We start from the raw sequence: 16,952 nt of genomic DNA, 5'->3' as shown, positions 1-16,952 counted from the left end.
TTGCAATAACTTGGCATGTAGAGTATGTTCAGATTTATTTTTTCTTGGCTGAATGCACACTCTCTTACATATTGCAATATGTGCCCTTTAAGTTCTTTCCATGAAAACCTCTCCTTGAGACTTATGTATGTTTTTTTGAAGCCTGGGTGTCCTACCAAGGGTGAGTCATGTACCTCCTTCAGGATTTTTTGCTTCAATTTAGATTCAAGCACTAGGAATATTCGACTCTTATAGTAAATGATGTCATCCACCACTTTGTACCGATCATCCTTGGTGATTCCATCCATTACCTTGTAGGTAAATGTGATTTTGGAATATTGCACCAACAATTGTGCTTTCTAGTCAGCTAAAATCTTGGTTAGTAAGCAGACGATGGGTTTTTTGGATAAAGCATCTACAACCACATTGTTCTTTCCTTTTACATATTTGATGTCAAAATCAAAGGCTTGAACCTTGCTTACCCATTTTTGTTGCCTCTTGTTCAAATACCATTCCTCCAAAAAATGTCTCAAACTATTGTGATCTATGAAAACGAAAAACTTGGCACCTACCAGATACTATAGAAACTTAGTTAGTGCATGTATGATGGCCAACATCTCTTTGTCGTAGATGGAATAGAGGTGTTCTGTTTATGTAAGCTTTCCACTCTCATAAGCTATGGGGTGTCTATCCTACATCAGTATCGCACCAATGCCTTCTCCAGATGTGTCATACTCCAAAATGAATGGTCGAGTGAAGTCAGGTAATGCAAGTATAGACAAGTGCTCATAGCCTCTTTCAGTTTATCAAAAGTGAGTTGTACCTTTTTGTTCCACTGGAAAGACCCACTAATAAATTTTCACTTATTTTTCTACCAAAAATTTCGACCAAAGCTATTATTTCTCTTTTTTTTAAAGTTTTCATCCCCGTGTCAAAATGTCCTAAGTTTTCCCAAGTTGGTCAAAATTTTGACCAATTCAATCACATAACAAAGAAAATTGCAAGTTGGTCAAAAATTTCATAACAAAGAAAAGGTGTGAAATTATTATTATATATTTGTGCATTATGTAGGTCGAGCTTCATTCCTATGTAGGTTAAAAATCAAGGGTAATAAGACTTGGTTGAATATTGCAGGTAACAAGTTTGCAAGTTGCCTTCTCCTCCTTCTCGATCCCAATATACTATTATTCTTCTGTGTTGGCTTACTCCATTCTTGGGTTGGACTTTCTCGATGAGTTAAACTTGCTTGGTTTAGGTGAATCTGACCTCCCCATCTCCGTTCTTGGGTTGGACTTGCTCTATGGATTGGCTTACTCTGCTAATCGTTTGGACTTGCTTGGTTCAGGTGAATCTGACCTCCCCATCTCCTTTCTTGGCTCCCTTGTTTGTGAAGGGCATTTTCTATATTTTGCTATATTTTAAGTATTTTTGTGGGCATGTTAAACATTTTTTGTTTCTGTCAATATTCTTACACCACAATATTTGGCATTCACATCTACCCTCACATTGCAGTCTTTATACGGTCTTGGAACTAGGTGTGCTTGATTGATTTTAGTGCAAGTCACATATCTTGTGGTGTATCCAAAACAATAAACCTCAAACTTACCAAATCTAATTCAATGTCTTTGCCACATAGTGGGCATGCAATAAACAATAGTGTAGTTTAATATCATTTCAATTTCACTTGTTCATGCAAAAAAAATTCTTCCTTTAATTATTGTAGTATATATTGGACCAGGTAGAAACACATATGGAAACATGCTCCTCTCCATCTAATTCCAAGGAAAGAAACACTCACAAACACAAGTACCAACAGTTCCAAGCTCAACAATAAGAAGACATGAGATAATATATTAATAAAATTTGCATGTTAATTGCTCAAGAATCCCCATAATAACATCTACAATATTAGCCATGAAATATGAAAATCAACATTGAAAGGAGACCCAATTAACATAATAGAAGTAACTCGAAAGCTTGCAGTAAAAAATAAGGTCTTATGAGTCAAAATGTAAAGAAAAGAAAATGAATGTCTTCATTCGCACCTAAATTACCAAATTTTAGCATTATAGATGCAACAAAGAGTTGTAGAAGATGTTGAGATGAGTTAAACAGTATACACTTCCTTTAGCAATTCAAAAACTTGAGTCACATTCATAGAATCCTACTCTCTTTGGAAAACTTAATAAAGGATGAAGCCATACAATAGTACCAAAAAGCCAAAAGTCAACAACCAGAAAAGCTTGTGTTTAGAATCTTTATCCCTTTTTACATATTGGTTCTATTCTATCAAGGATAACTTTAGCTCTCCTACCTTGTGCATTTCTAGAACAATGTTACATCCCCCAATAAGCTCACCTTTGTGATATAACTATGGAAATGTTGGCCAATTAGAATAAGTCTTCGGGCCTTCTCTAACTTCTTCATCACTCAAAATGTTAAAATGACCAAAGTCTAAACCCTCTTCATTCAAAGCACTTACAACCTTTGAGCTAAAGCCACATCAAGGGGCATTAGGTGTATGTTTCATAAAGAACATGAGAGGAGAAGAATTAACTAGTTTTCTCAACCGATCATTGAGTGACTCTTTGGATAGCACTCCTTTTTCCAAGACAATGTTTTTCAGCTCTTCACTTTTGTGCATTTCTATCATGATATCTGATCCACCAATAAGCTCACCTTTTATGTACAATTATGGATAGCTAGACCAGTTAGAATATGTTTTAAGACCTTTCCTTACCTCTTCATTAGTTAGAATGTTGAAGCTCCCAAATTTTAGCCCTTCCTCTCTAAGAATTTCAATAGACTTTTGACTAAAACCACAACGTGACTCTTTAGGAGTGCCCTTTATAAATAACATGATTGGGTTGGAATTAATGGTGTTCACTAGTTGAGAACTTAATGATTCACTTATAGTAGTTGAGTCCACTATACCACCATTATCAGAATCTGAGATAGCAATATTAGGTTTGGGTTTAGCAAAAGTAACTTTTGCAACTAATTCACCAAACTCATGAGTGGTTAAGAGCAAGCCATGGTCTTTAAATATTTGTCTCAGTTCTCCACTTTCATGCAATTCAAGGGTGATATCATAGCCTCCAAGTAGCTCACCCTTACAATATAGTTTTGGAAAGGTCAGCCGATTGGATAATGCCTTCAAGCCCTCCCACACTTGTTCATCACTTAAAATATCAAAGCTACCATATTCCACACCCTCTATTTTCAAAACGTCCACAACCTTTCTGCTAAATCCACATCATGGCTACTCAGGTGTCCCTTTCATAAACAACATGATTGGTTTGGAATTCACAAGTTGTTGTAGTTTTCTCTTAACTGCATCACTAGACTCTATATTAGTTTTAGCAGTCTAAGGTGACTTATAGATTTGTTTTACTATCTTGATAATCATTGAACTAGTAGACATTCCAAGACTAGTAAGACTATTCAGCTCGACAATGTCTATGGAACCAAATGTCTTGGCTAGTTTTTTTTGCCAACTATGATGGATCCTGCAAATATTAGCATGTATCAGGGTGTTGAAACTCTAGAAAAATACTCATAACTTGATAAATGGGAAAGAAAAATAGAGATAAACCAAACATGCAACCATAGTGGTGAAGGCATAATTTTTCTGAGCACCATTTTCTAACATAGGAAAATTAGTTTGGATTTATTATCATGGATATCATAGTAACAAAATATGTCTTACCAATTCTACATGTAGACTAGAAGCCTTGGAAAAAATGCATCTAAAAAAGGTTTCACATAGTCTCATACATATATAGTGTGAAATGGTCTTGTTGTGGATATCAATGTAGAAAAAACTAAATAATCAATTTATATCAACACAAAACTCATGATGAAATTTAATTTATACATGAGAAAAGTGCTGATTATTTTATCTCTTTTTTAAAAATTTCCCCACATTTTAATTTAATTTGCAATCCACATTTTAACTGAAATGCACATACAAAATTCCAATAAAGCATAAAAGAAAAGATGTTGAAATATGCTTATGCAACACTCAACGCAATGCCAATTTTTACATCCTGCTAGCTCTAAAAGAAATATATATCAAACACATCAAACAAATTGGATTTTCTTACATGCCCCTATTATCAAATAGATGTTTCACTAATTAAAAAATTAAGATTGATTTTGAACAATATCAATGTGGAAAAGCTGAGGTATAAATCTCTATTACCAAAAAATATTGACTAAAACCAAGCTCTAGATGGCAAAAATTGGCTCTTTTGTCTTGTTGAAATTCTAGTAAGAAGACTTCAGAAAACATAACTGAATTTGACCTTTTTTCCATTGGTAATTTCCCCTTGCACAAAATCCTTGCGATTAGATGCCACAATGAAGTGGTAACCTTGCATCAGATCCACGTAAGATGCAAGACTTGAACCTCATTCACCCATTGGGTTCCACAGAATTGCTTTGCAATAGCAAAATTGGACGGTGTAATTTGGCATATGAACATGTAAAATGTTCCTTGCGGATTTGAACATAGGTTTTCACTATGAAAGGTCTAATAATTTGTCACTCATGTTTAACCCACTTTAATACCATAGTTTAATTACCAACCCTAACTAATTTCAATTAGCTCTAAATTAACTGATGCATAATAATAAGACTCACATTCTGATTTTTGAAATAGTTGTGAAGAATAAAAATTATTAACTGGCAAGAAAGTGTCTTCACCTAAGGATGGTTTTTAAATTTGAATTTTGATGGGGCTTCCAAAGGCAACCCTAGACCAATGGGAGAGGGAATAGTCATTCACTATCCTTTAGGCTCCTTCATAAAAGGAGGATAATATTTTTTTTGCACCAAGTCTAATAATGAGGACGAAGCTGTTAGCTCTACTAGAAGGATTGAAAATGACAAAATTCATGAGTAGAAAGGGATTGGAAGTCAAAAATGGCTCTGTTGCAAATTATTTGAATCACATTAAAGAAAATGGAAAAGACTAGAAACTAGAGAGTTAAATGGAGGAAGTTGAACTGGTAGATGTTAGCTTCAATTAACTTCCAACATTGCTACATAGAATGTAATGGTATTGTAAGTTGCAACCCTCCTCGTTATTTCAATAAGAATTAAAAGTATTTTTCATGTCATGTTAAAGCTTTATATTTATTATGCAACCATTTCCTCTCCACTTTATTTATTGTCTACTGATTAGGGGTGAGAGTTGCAAAAAAACACTAAATTTTGGTGCTTGGATTCTTTTTCCTTAGATTTTTGTTTGCCTCTATGCAGATTTTCATATAGTTTGAAAGTTGTATTTGTTCTCTCATAATGTCACATGTTTAGAGAGCTAAAGACTATTATAGTGTTGCATCCAATTACTGCCTAAAGAAAAAGATTAAATATTTTTGTTCCTTAACAATTTGTCAAAGACATACTTGGTGGGGTGGGTGGATAGGTGCCAAATAGTCAAGAGCATCAATACAAAATGATTTTTCTGCCAAATCAAAAGCATATACACTTGACATTGGCATTTGAATGGATTTTGCATGCCCTCTCTCCAGCAGCAATTACTTTGCTAATGGCCAATAGATCAGATTGAGAGTTAAAATGGATGTCTTTCTAGAGATGGTGAATTGGAAATGCATTCTTCTCCTTCATTTTATATATCTAATGGTGTTGTGCTATTCTTCCAACTGAAGTCATCAATAGAAGTTATAAAATAAACATTACTAGTTAATGATCAATCCACACAAATTTGTGTGCACAAATTTCCAATACAACTTTCATTGTATCCAAATGTCTAAAAACAAATTCCTCTATGTAATGCTTTGCTAGTATGCAATATTCTTGTTGAATACCAGGAAACCCTTTCACTATATGCTTCTTCTGTAGAGAATTTGGTCCATCAAAATGTAAATCTCTCATAAATGATATGGACAGGACTCATCTAAAATGTTTTGTGGAGCTTCTTCTTGGATACTTATCAATGATTATAAATACCAACTTGTTCTTTAAGAACACTTTACACATTTTCTCTATCATCTTCCATCACTTGTTAGAAAAATGACCATACTTTTGCAATAATAACATTGTAAATTTGACTTATCAAACCTTTAGTTTCCTTGCTCCTAGATTCTATCATTATTCCTTAGATTAAATGTTTCCTTTAAAATTTATTCTCATATTTTGAATCATTTCTACTGTCTATTTCATTAACAATTTTTCCTCTTCATCACTTCTAGACCTTCCTCTACATATACATTTAGCTAACTTGAAAATGAGTTTTGAAGGTATTTGTCAAATGCAAATTGATTAAGTAGTTGGCTCTTGAATTTCCCAAATGGATATAGTTGGTTGGGTGGGTACAACCAACAACATTCTTATCTTTCTTCGAAGATGATAGGTTTGGGTTCTGCTCTTTTCTCTAATTGTATTCTATATCCATCTAGGCTCCTAACATTGCTCTACACATTTCTTCCCATCTCTCAGTGTTCCTTCTATCCTTCTCCATAAGCTCATCCAACTTCCTCATGTTTGCCTCAAGTGCTTGTCTTATGATTCTCAATTCATCTTGCCTCATTTTCTCATCTCTTTTCTCTTCTTGTTTCCTTCTCGTCTTCCTCTCTTTTCTTCTTGACATTACTCAAGAAGTCTAGCATTTCCCTCTCTGACCTTGTTGGACCCATCTTCACCTTGCAAGGATGTAAACATTAAGTACAAAATGTCTAATTTTTTTTGTAGATATACACATTAGTCACACCAAATTTTTCTTTCAAAACCATATGTGCAGATATAAACATTAGTACAACATGTCCAATTTTTTTGCAGATAATATACACATTATTTAGATCAAATTTTTCTTTCAAAACCATATATGCAGATATAAACATTAAGTACAACATGTCCAATTTATTTACAGATATATTTTTCTTGTGAATAAAGACCATGCCTAACAATATGAACCCAAAAAAAATAATGAGAAAATGGCTATGTTGTGGTCTTAGTTCTAAAGAAAACTTGATAAATGTAATTCTCCTTACAAAAAGTGTAAAGGCTTAAAGAATCAAAGAATTCTAATCATGACAGCTAAGAGTCACTGTAAGAAACATGGTCATGTTGAAGGGGGCCACGATTTTCATCCATTTTTGAATGTGGATTTCCTATTGGAGGAACACAAAGGTGTGAATATCCAAGCTAAGGATAACACTACCATGGAAGAAGATGATAATGTACCAAAGGACATGATTGAAGAAGATGGTATTCAAGCAGGTGATGAAGAGGCTCATGATGATGGTACTAATGCATCAGATAATGATGATGAAGATGGTCTTGATATACCTTTACTTGAGAAGGCACACAAACCCCTATACAAAGGCTCCCAAACAACTCTTCTTTTTGGCTATAGTGTTTTTGCTAAACTTAGAGGTTATGAATGATTTATCCAATGTAGCAATGTCACGTATGCTAAGATATGCCATTTTTGTCATATTCAATGGTAGCATACAATTACTATTCATTATATTAACAATGCATATTTTTTGTTGTAGGTTGATAGGTGAGTTTTTTTACCACCATCAAACATTTTTCCTTGTTCATACCAAGAATTATCTACCATTATGAATCATGTTAGAATGAAGTATGAGACAATACATGCATGTCCCAATGATCACATTATATATCATAAACAACATGATTTGAAACAGAATGCCCTAATTTTCATATTAGTAGATATCAATCAAATCAAATAACAAAAAAGGTGTCTTACAAAGTTCTTTGGTACATTCCATTATTCCAAGTCTTCAACAATTATTCAGGTGCACTAGCTTGGCACAATTTATGGATTACCATGCACACAATAGAAGTCAAGATGACATCATGCAAATTTCTATAGATGGTTCTGCATTTAAAGAGATAGAAGAAACATGTTCACACTTTAAAGAAGATCTTTGATCTGAAGCTTTCATTGGCAGCAAACAATGTCAATCCATTTGGAGATATGAGATCTGTTTACTTAGTGTGGCCTATTTTTGTTATTAACAATAACATTCCTCCTTGGATGTCCATAAAGAGGGAGCACATAATGTTGTCAATGATTATGCCAGGTATTTTTTCATTTAATAGTTATCTAAATTAATTTATAAATAGTGCATGAAAATGGTCATAATAATTATGTAATGTTTATGTTCATTCAATTATTAGTAAGTACCAATTTAAAGATATGAACATGTTTATTGAACCCCTAATTGATGAGTTGTTGAAGTTATGGAATGGTTTCACTATGTATGACATCTCTAGACCAATAGGACATCGACAATTTCAATTTTATACAATGCTTGTATGGACAATACATGATGCCCCTGGGCTAACTCATTTTTGTGTTATGTTATATTGTTAAGATCACCTATTTTTGGTCCGTTATAGCACTTTACACATTACTTATTATATGCTTAAGATGTGCATGATGATTGTACATGATTCAACTATACATGATCTTTTAGATCTTTAGACAAAAGAAAAATTTGCATGTCCAGTTTGTGGTCCAAAGATGAAATCTTGTCATTCAAGAAGTTTAGAAAAGAAAGTGTTCAATGAGTTTAGGCACTTTCTCCACAATAATCATAAGTATCAAATTACCAAAAAAAATCTTTTTAGTGGGAAAGAAGAGACATCATCAAGGCCACAAAGAATGACACCTCATCTATGGAAATTGAAATATGATCGACTAAATTGTCAAGGTAATGTCTAGTTTGTCATTCAAAATTTAAATTTTTTATTTTGATATTGTCTTATATTTACTAATGATGTAATTGATGCTCTTAAAGGTCATCAAAGCATCAATGACCAACTTCCTAGAGGAATGAAAAGTTATCCTACTCAATTTAGTAGGTTACCATACTACAAGGATCTCTCAGTCATGCATTTGTTTGATGCTATGCATATTGGAAACAATGTAACAGAGACACTATGGAAAATATTGGATGGAAGGCGTGATAGAGAAAAAATTGTCAAAATTTTTACTGACATTCATGATTCCAATCATGCACTAAAAGATTTCATTGAATCAAATAGCAATGGAGACCACATAAATACAAGTGTCCTTCCTTGGTTATTAATGGATCAACAAAGTGATGCATTAAAAGAAGTAATAAAAAAAAAAAAAAATTCCAACAGGTTTTGTTGCAAATATAAGCACTCTTCTATCAAAGAAAGGTGATTTTGGGCCAAGGTTGAAAACAAATGATTGGCATACCTTCGTCAAGGTAAGTCATGTTCTCTATTTATAGTACATTTGTAAAATTGAATGTACTACCTATTGCATTATTTAATAATATATTAAAATGATTATTTTTTAATGATTGCAGTATGCCCTACCTCTATCCCTCCCATGTTAGTTTGACAATAGTATTAAAAAAAAATTATATATGACCTTGGAAAATACACATGGTTAGAAGTGTTTTTTCTTAGATGTATATAATTTTATCTAAAATTTATTGTATAATTTTATTTGAAATCTCATTTATATGTTCTTGCATGTTGAATCTCTTTTAGGTGGTTATCATCTAAAGAAATTGATAAAAAAAGATATAAAATATTGGAAGAGAAAAATTCCACAACTTATGTGTGAAATGCAAAAGTGTCTACTTTCAACTTTTTTCAATGCTCAAGAACACTATCTTATACATCAAGTTGAGGAAATTGAATTGTGTGGACCTATACAAACTAAGTCAATGTGGATAGTTGAGAGACACCTAAAATTTATTAAGGGCTTGGTTCAACAAAGAGCACATCCTGAGGGTTCTATGGTAAAGGTATATATGGTATACTAGACCATGGTGTACATTAGTGAATATCTTCTAAATTTTGTAGCAAATATCCATGTAAATCGCATTTGGGATCCTAACTCTAATGAAAAATTTAAAGGGGAGTACCTAACAGAGAAAAGTAGATTGAGGAGATTGACAGGTAATTATAAGTTGTTGTTTTTTGTAGTTTATTAATTCTTATCCATCATCAATATAAGTTGTTTCTAACAATCTAATTGTTTTCTTTATAGTTGGTCATGAATGGGATGCACTACATTTGTATATTGCAAACAATTTTTGATTGGATGATGGTATGGATTGAATAGTCTCAAGAAAATGGTCGCTCATTAATATGGGATAGTGTTGCATCATTGGTTAAAGAAGCTCATCGTAATGGAGATCTCAATGTTACACCAATGGTACTTGATCTAGTATATGGCTTAAGAGATACAAAGGTACGTAGAAGATTACTAATCATGAGCCATAAGTTTAATATCAACTCACAGATCGATGCAAATAATTTTGACATGTTTGAATAATTGTAGGTCAAACACCACAAAGCTATGTACTACACGACCATAAATTTCACATAAAAAGTGAGATGAAATGAAGAAAATGTGTGATTCTAGGGTAAGTGCAGTCTTTGTAGTCACCAATATTTCGTCTAAAACTGACATACATCCTCAACAATTTGAAAATTGATACTATGGCATTTTAGATGATATACTTGAGTATGACTTTAATTCATTCAAAATAGTTCTATTTTTTGTCAAATGATACAAGCTATGGGTGAATCAAAATGATCCTGATAGGACTATTATTGAACATGATAGTGGATTTACAATGATTAATACAAGGTCATTTGAGCTAGTCAGAGATGAGCCCTATGTTCTTCCAAGCCAATGCGAGCAAGTGTTTTATTTTGGCATTCCACACAAACTAAGTTGGTCATTTGTTGTTAGATATGATCCAAGAGGAAGGCTGGTAAAGTATAATGTGATGGAAGAAGAAGATATTAAAGAAGCAAAAGATGAAGAAAATGATTATCATGAAGGACTGTTACCCAATGATGAAGAAGAAGAAGATGGTGATGAATTTGGTCATGCTAATAGTAATGGTGATGATGATGATCATGTTGATGAAGATGGTGATGATCATGGTGATGATGGTCATGATGATGATGGTGATGAAGATGATAATCATGGCGATGAAGATGGTGGTGGTGACGACAATGATCAAAGTGACAAGTATGATGATGGTGATGATGATGATGACATGGATGAAGATGATGATCAATGAAATGTTTGTCCAAGTACGATCAATGTCAATTATGGTGGGGTCATGTACAACCAAACTTTTCTTTCAAAACCATATGTGTAGATATAAACATTAAGTAGAACATATCAAATATTTATTTGCATATACACATTAGTTACACCAAATTTTTGGCTAACTTAAGATAGATGATTTACATATACAATCTACTTTATTATTAATATTTTTTTTTGGTAAGTCTATTATTTTTGTTTCACTATTGATTGCTAAGAATTACTAATCTTTTTCATAGGGTGACATGGATAGACCACCACGTCACACAAGCGTGGATGCACCATCTCACACACCTTCTTCAACAGAGGTAAATCTTAATTATTGTAATTGTTCAAATTATATAGAAAGAAATGTCTCATTATTATATTTTTTCAAAACCATATGTGCAGATACAAACATTAAGTACAACATGTCAAATACTTTCATTTTGATGTTGATTTCTAAGAATTACTAATCTTTTTCATAAGGCAACATGGGTAGACCACCACGCATAGGCAGGGATGCACCATCTCACACACCTTTAGCAGAGGTAAACATTAATTATTGTAATTTTTATTGTTATATACAAACAAATGTTGTATTATTATGTTCCTTTTGTTATGGCTTTGGAGTTATTTTGATGAAATTTTACTGATTTTGAATTTTGCAGATATACACACTAGTTACACCAAATTTTTCTTTCAAAACTATATGTGCAAATACAAACATTAAGTACAACATGTCAAATACTTCCATTTTGTTGTTGATTTCTAAGAATTAGTAATATTTTTCACAGGGCAACATGGGTAGACCACCACACACAGGCAAGGTTGTACCAACTCATACACCTTCAATGGAGGTAAACATTAATTATTGTAATTTTTATTGTTATATAGAAACAAATGTCATATTATTATGCTCTTTTCTTTATGGCTTTGGAGTTATTTTGATGAAATTGTACTGATATTGATGAACTTGGGTGAACCCACAATAATGGGTTCCACTTTAGTGGGACGAAGGAAAGAAAAAAATTTGCAAAAAATAGAAATCGCATTTGACATATGTTTGCGCAAACACTTAAAATATGTTCGCAGTGAACAAATTTTAAAAAATGTTTGCAGTGAACACATTCAACAAATTTAAAGAATATTTGTGCGGACATTCTTAATTAAGAATGTTCGTGGGAACATATTAAAATCGAATTCCAGCATTAAAAATGTCATTTTTACCCCCTCACTATTCATTTTAATGGCGTTGAACAGAGGTTGGAGCGAATGTGCAATGTTGGTGAGCGTCCCCCCATCATTTTCCTTCAAATTCTCGTCCTTGCACTATTTAGGTATGTCTATATATTATTATTTTAATGTTTTTTACGTTTTTAGTGTTTTCAAAGTATATTTTATTATTTTCAAAGCATATTTTAATGTTTTTTACATTTTTAATGTTTTTAAAGCATAGTTTAATGTTAATTTAATATTTTGTTGTTTATTTATGTTAAACTTAAATATATTTTTGGATGGAGGGTCCCTTAGGTTGGACTACTTGGGTGGTCAATTACTATGATGTTCTTAATTAGCTAGTCTTTCTCCTCTTTTTGTTATGTTGTACAGCTGAATCTGTTCTTCCTTAGTGAGGCTTGGCCTCCTTGTTGATCTTTGTGGTGGTACTTTGGTTGCTTTTTTTGTTCTGAAACTCTTATATCTAATAGAAAAAAAAAAAAAAAAAAAAACTTAAATATATTAATTTAGAAAATAGTACAAAAAACATTATAAAAACATTATAAAAAAATATTAGAAAACAAATTTAGAAAACATTATAAAAAACATTCCAAAAAAAATTTAGAAAACATTAGAAAATTTATAATAATATAAAATTTAGAAAACAAATTTAGGAAAAAAATTAGAAAAACATTAGAAAATTTATAATAATATAAAATTTAGAAAACAAATTTAGAAAAATATTAGAAAACATTAGAAAATTAATAATAATATAACATTAGAAAACAAATTTAGAAAAATATTAGATAAAACATTAGAAAAATATTAGAAAAAAAATTACATTTAAATATTAGAAAAAAATTAGAAAATGTATTTTAAAAAAGAATAGTTTAGAAAATATTAGAAAACTATGAGAAAATATTAGGATTTAAACATTAGAAATTATTAGAAAAAACATTAGAAAATATTTTTAAAAATGTTAGTCTTGAAAATTAGAAAACATCAGAAATATATTTAAAAAATAATAGTGTAGAAAATAAAATTTAGAAAAATATTAGTTTTATTAGAAAAACATTAGGAAAAAAATTATATTTTTAAATATTAAAAGAACATTAGAAAATATAATTAAAAATATTAGTTTGAAAAATATTAGAAAACTATGAGAAAATATTAGAAAAAACGTTAGAAAATATTAGAAACATATTTTCAATATTCATATAAATTTATTAATGTTTATGTACATGTTATTGATCTTTTAATGTCTTAATCTTTTATGTTTACGTATATGTTTTATTCATGTTTCTATATATGTTATTCATCTTAATGCCTTATTCATGTTTTCAATATTAATGTTTATGTATATGTTATTAATCTTTATACCTTAATCTAAACTGTGTAATTAACTATATTTAACGACATACATCTTAAGGGGAGATCCTAAATTATACATAAGAATGTAGATTAAAATGTACATATTTTATTTCATAGATATATGTATATATGTTCATTTTAAATGTAGACATGTATGTTTTCAATATTCATGTTTATGTATATGTTAAATTCATCTTAATGCCTTAATCTAAGTGTAATTAAATGACATGTCTTAAGGGTCTAGATCCTAAATTATACATAAGAATGTAGATTAAAATGTATATTTTATTTTGAACATAGATGTATGTATATTTGTTCATGTTAAAAGTAGACATGTATGTTTTCAATATTCATGTTTTTATATGTATGTGAACTATTGATCTTAATGTCTTTATCTAAGTGTAATTAACTATATTTAATGACATGTCTTAAGGGGAGATCCTAAATTATACATAACAATTAGATTAATGTATATTTTATTTCATAAATGAACATGTAAACATGTTCATGTTAAATGTAGACACGTGTATGTTTTCAATATTCATGTTTATGTATATGTTATTATTTTTAATGCCTTAATCTAAGTATATAATTAACTATATTCAATGACATGTCTTAAGGGGAGATCCTAAATTATACATATATAAGAATGTAGATTAATGCATAGGTAATAATATAACATACATTTACATAAGAACATATAAATGGTATGACCTAAACAATACATGTTACAACATTTAAAATTAATAAAAGTTAATTATAAGAAAATAACTTGATTATATACAAACATAAAGAATGTACATCATATAAGAACATAAAGATTATATACATAAATACATAACAACATTAACAATCATAAGAAAACATAAACAATGTCTGCACATAACCCTAAAACTAGCTATAACCAGGCTAAAAGATAAAACTAACCATAACCATAACCCTAAATCAAACTCTAACCCTAATTTCTAACCCTAACTTGAAAACTCTAACCCTAATTTCTAATGCTAACCCTAATTTCAAACTCCTATATATATTTACACTTTCTTAAGACCAATTATATATACATCCACACTAGTAGCTCAAAAACAAAGAAAGGTACCTAGATCTACTTCTATTAAATATGTTAACAAAGAGAAGGAAGATATTAAATAGAAGAATTTCATGCAAGGTTCACAACATTGTCTATCCATTTTAATTATTTTGTATCTACCTAACTTAGTCATCGCCATCATACCCATGGCTCTGAATGATCCAATTGTAAAGTTACCAGTGTTATGTTGCCCCTAGAAAAATAATAGTCAAATTGGAGTATGCACATGAGTTGTATTTGATATATACCTAATCATTCACCAAAGACCATAATTCACAATTCCTTACTGTAAGTTTCTTCAATCCTCAACTAGATTCAATAAACATACTTTGATACCGAATGAGAGAGCTATAGAAATATTTTGAATTGCACTTCTTAGAAAATTATGAAAACATATTACTTAAATAGAATAAGATGAACCCTTTATATATCTTATAAAATTAGTAATCAAACTACAAAATAGGAAAACTATATATATTTTATAATCTAACTACTCCAAATATTTGATCTAGGTGATAAAATAAGATCTAATATCCTTAGATCATTCTTATTTTATTTATATTTTAAATGATGGATTATGGACCAATGTGTTCAAATTAATAATTAATTACATGTTTAGACTAAATTTAGAAGGATGACCAAATTCAAGTTATGAAAATTAAATAATCCCCCAAGATTTTGGGAGTGTATAATTTCTCCTAATCAGTAATAAATAACGTCTTCTTGAATCTTTAACTCCTAGCCAAAGGAATATCCTTTTTATTCCCTCAAGCATGTTGAACCACATGTCAAGTATATGTAAGAGATACATGATATAGATAGCTAGGTAATTTTAATTAACCTCATGATTATTTTGAGTTACTTGCACATTACTAAGAAGATACCATTTCTAGGCTTAGATAAGGCTCTAGAGTCTAGAACAAATAAAATTTTCCACTTTACCAATAAAAAAGGGCATACCTAGAGATAAGAAGAAGTCCAAGATTGGAAATGTGGCTATGCTCTCCTAAAATGTTAGCACCCATTACTAGAGGCTCTAAGAACTATTAGACCCCATTTTGGTGATTTCGAGGTGTGGGTGTCTTTAATGTGTGTTTCTTGAATATATCTTTCAATTTCACTCCCTTCTTTTTATAACAATGCCAAGACTTGGCTGACCAGGTCTACATTTAGGTAATATTTGAGCCCAATGTGAGGGATCTTCTTCCCAGTCTTTATGTTCTATCATGCTGACAATGTTGAATCCAAAATTTATATAAAAGGGGTTCTCCTCCTTTCACTTTTGATAACATGAAATCAATAGATCAATAAATTTAAATCTTCCATGAATTTTTTAAGCTTTTGTGTAATTGACTTGACTTGTACTCAACATTTGAAGGAAAAGACCCAATTAAAGAACTCAAAGTCTTCATTTTTTTAAGATCCATTCAAAATATAGAAATATTCTACATTTGATGTACATTTTTCTTCATACATGATTACCAATTAGAATAATTCTCAAGAAATAAAGAAGATCCAAATTTATCCATTCTTCTTATCTCTTCTTTTCCATTGATGACCATAAAGAACACCAATATTCTAGATCTAAGATTGGAAAGTGTATATATAAACATGCATTTAAAAAAGGAATCCTTGATTCAAAAATATTTTTCAAGCACATGTATTCAACCATACTTATAGATTCTAGTATTTATTTCTTATTACTAAGAAGATACCATTTCTAGGTTCAAATCACGAAATTACTAAGGAACTGTCTATACCATGTTTCTAGGTTGAAATCATGAAATTTTTTCTAGGACTAGGTTGACTAGACGTGATCCATCTCAAGGTAAGTTTACTCTTTCTATCTTACCTCTTGTGCCTACTTTTATACATTAGATGTAACATCATACCTTTCTATTTTCCAATTTCCTTTGTAGTATCACAAAATACTTTAATAATTTTATATATCATAAGCACATATTTATCTTGAAAGTAATACATCCTTGACTCCCCCATCCTTGAATCTATGTCTTGTACTAGAACCCCTCTATTCATTTTGGGTTGTGATAATTTACTTTTGGTTTGAGGCTAAGCCTCAGATTGAGGTTTTTATGTTTTTATCATACCTAAAATTTGGTGAGTGATCATCACCATTTCATACTTCTCAAACATTCTTAGTTTTTATCATTTTCATCCTCAAATAATTAATATTTTCACAAATACATT

At 30.7% G+C, this 16,952-nt stretch overlaps 1 pseudogene; it reads right to left on the bottom strand.

Moving 5' to 3' along the window:
* Positions 1 to 2,260: 2,260 nt before the first annotated feature.
* LOC149557587 (monothiol glutaredoxin-S11 pseudogene) lies at positions 2,261 to 3,621 on the bottom strand (annotated as a pseudogene).
* Between the last annotated feature and the right edge of the window lie 13,331 nt (positions 3,622 to 16,952).

This window comes from Cupressus sempervirens, chromosome 5 (assembly GCF_028749045.1).
Source record: "Cupressus sempervirens isolate cs-2001-9-10 chromosome 5, ASM2874904v1, whole genome shotgun sequence".
Lineage (NCBI taxonomy): Eukaryota > Viridiplantae > Streptophyta > Pinopsida > Cupressales > Cupressaceae > Cupressus > Cupressus sempervirens.
Note: the sequence above shows the minus strand (reverse complement) of the source record. Positions and strands in the feature narration are given on the sequence as shown.